The sequence below is a fragment of the Benincasa hispida genome, chromosome 9, assembly GCF_027475165.1.
Source record: "Benincasa hispida cultivar pf3 chromosome 9, pf3_genome.v1.1, whole genome shotgun sequence".
Taxonomy (NCBI): domain Eukaryota; kingdom Viridiplantae; phylum Streptophyta; class Magnoliopsida; order Cucurbitales; family Cucurbitaceae; genus Benincasa; species Benincasa hispida.
The window spans coordinates 22966315-22969415 of record NC_143486.1 but is presented as its reverse complement, the minus strand read 5'-3'; the positions used below and the strand labels follow the sequence as shown (position 1 = coordinate 22969415).

Sequence of the window (3101 nt, the reverse complement as noted above, 5' to 3'; positions counted from 1 at the left end):
TATCATTTGACTTCTTACTTCTAATAGTCTTACAAATTTTGAATTAATAATTTAATAATTGAAATTTACATATTTAATTATCCACTCAATTTCAAACTATAATTCCCAATATAACCATATAATGGGAAAAAATAAAAATAAAAAATTTCTCCTTATACCCATTTTAGATAGGATAGATATAGATAAGAATATCTTTTTTTTAAAAAAACCACACGTTTGTTAATAATAATAAACCAAATAATACGCAATAACACTAATAGCTTTTTTTCCAGAAAAAAACACTGTCAAAAGGTAATAGGATACATCATCTCTATGTTTTTTTTTTCCTTCCATCATTTACACCACAAAAATAATTAAAATATTTTTAAAATAAATAATAATAGTTTGTCACACGTCACAATATCATAATTTGGTGAGATGCATAAATATAGATACTTTTTCGAGATGCACTTAAATATTATTATTTTATTTATGGATAACAGAAAAATATCAACAAAAAAAAAAAAGCATTTACCGGCCTTATGTTAATTTTACGAAGGTTAGGAAATTTAAATTAAATTGTTTAATCTAGTTACATTTCCTATTCTAATTTAGATTTAGATTAAACTTTCCTAGTCTTATTTAGATTCATTCTTAGTTATAATAAAAGGCTGCGTTGATTCGTAATATTTCATTATATCTTAATCACTCAATTAATTATTCGCTCTCCTGAATTGAAATACCTTCATATCTCAAAATGGCATCCACTAAATTCCTAGCTTCAATAGCTCTTCTCACTCTTCTATTGTTCTCCAAATTCTTAGTCAGTTCCACCGCCGATCGCGGAGAAACGCTTAATCGGAACATCCTCCCGACGACGGTTCATCCGATTACAAAGAATAATGGTGAGTCCTCTTTGAAAGAAAATATGAATGCTTCTATCAAAAAGCGGACCCGACCTCTACCTTTACCTATCGGTCGAACCCGAGGCCATCACCGTAACTGTACGTCGGCGACGAATCAAACTCGAGGCCATAATCAGAACTGTAAGTCGGCAGCGAATCGAAGCCCGCCCAGCTTTGGCGTTGGATTGATCTTTGTTCTCTTGGGATTATTTATGTGATTTGATTCGTTTTTGGAATCTATATTATTCGTTTATTTTATTAAATTTTCGTTTGTTTTAGCCCTTTTTTTATTTTAGGGGAATTGGACGGACCAGATAGATAGTTTTGATTTGAAAAAAAAAAAAAAAAAGCAGCAGAATAATAAAACATAATAATAGTTTATTACCATTGCATTCCTTTATGAATATATTGTAAAATCTTTAATCTTGCTGTCAAGATTTGGTTATACACCCGATCTTATTTATTTATTCATTATTATTAGGTAGAATCTTTAAAATTATATTTCTATTTCTACTTTTTAGTTTTTTTTTTCAACCCACCACTTTCTGTATTCTCACACTACAGAAATCTGCTATTTAGCAACCAAAAGCTAGCAACTAAAAATATATCCTCGCATCTCTAGAGACGAAATATATTTCATCACAAAGATTGTGAAAATCATATTTGTCGCACAGCTCATGCGACTAAAAAGTAACAGTCATATTAAGGTGCGATTATTGCCATTTATGTCACACGAAACGAGGGAAAAGTCGCTAGCTCAGATTTCGACTAAACCTCATTTAGTCACAACTTGCGACTTGGGCGGGACATAATGGCACTATAAGGTATGCGGCGAAACCACATTTAGTCACATGATGTGATGATTCGGGTCGTAGTCACAAATCGTAAATCTTTTCCCCAATTTCCTTTTCTTCTTTGTTTGCCGCATCATTCTTTAGGATTTGTGTTTCTTCTTCTTCCAACCCAAAACTTCACCACTGTCCGTCAAGGTTTTTTTCTTCTCTTTCTCTTTCGTTCACCGCCATTACTGTCGGCACGCTTCCGATAGCCTTCCATTCACTGGACATCAATGTCAGGGGTGGGTTTTCTTCCTCATCTCTCTCTATTCCATTTCTATATCCTCATTTGTCACATCTCTCAGCCTCACTCTCGCAGGACTTCATAGTCTACTGGAAGTCGCAACTATCAAGCACCTTTGCCGCCGTTGCTGTCGGATTTGTACTTGAAAACATCGAATTCGTAGTAGAATCCATCACCGTTAATGGGTATTTACGTTTATTATGTCATTTGATTTTTTCTAAATATGATATTTGAGTTTATTTTGTATTTGAAATGTAATTTGGAGAATGGTTGAAATTTTTTATATGTTTGAAGAATAATTGTGACTCCATTGTAAGCTTGATTTTGTTCTTAGTTAAGCCCTTTGAATGTAATTTGAAGAATAGTTGTGTAGCTTGTATGTGTTTGAAGTGAGTTTTAGAGGATATTTTGTGTATTCAAAGTATGGATTGGAAGTCATTATGCGATTGTGGATTGATGAGTTTATTGTGTGAGTCGGAAGTCATTGACATTTGGCAAGTAACATACAGTTGTGTCTATTTACTTGGTTTATGTGACTTTATTGTAAGCTTGATTTTGTTCTTAATTAAGCCCCTAGAAAGTTTTTAGGTCCTTTCATTATGTTGAAAGTAATTAATTATTCTTATTATGATGCAACATTTAAAGTTATACACATTTTTGTTTACTTCAAATAAGTTTATGATAAGTTTCTATATATCATTTGATGCTTGTTCATAGGATATTTGAATTTCTTATGTATTTAAAATGTAATTTGGGGAATGGTTGTTAGTTAAATTGTATGTATTTGAAGTGAGTTTTGGATGATGCTTTGTGTGTTCAAACTATGTTTTGGAAGTCATTATTTGATTTTGGATTGGAAGTCATAGTGTGAGTTGGAAGTTATTGACATTTTGGCCAGTTATATATAATTGTGTCTATATGCTTATTTTTTGGGTTGGAAGTCATTGTGTGATTATGGAATTGGAAGCATTTGATTATTTGTTAAGCTCCTACATTAAAATTTTGTAGATCCTTCCATGGTGTTAGAAGCATTTGATTATTCCTTTTATTATGGAATGTTGAAATTTATATATATTTTTCACCTTTTTTTTTTAATTAAAACAAGTTCATGATAAGTTTCCATATATATGATGTTTT

General features: G+C 31.4%; 1 long non-coding RNA gene across 1 annotated transcript; it reads left to right on the top strand.

The window, feature by feature from the left end:
• Positions 1–697: 697 nt before the first annotated feature.
• On the top strand, positions 698–2336 carry LOC150033692 (uncharacterized). The gene is made up of 2 exons (XR_016532392.1): positions 698–1962; positions 2040–2336. It is a non-coding gene; the product is annotated as an uncharacterized LOC150033692 (long non-coding RNA).
• The last annotated feature ends 765 nt before the right edge of the window (positions 2337–3101 follow it).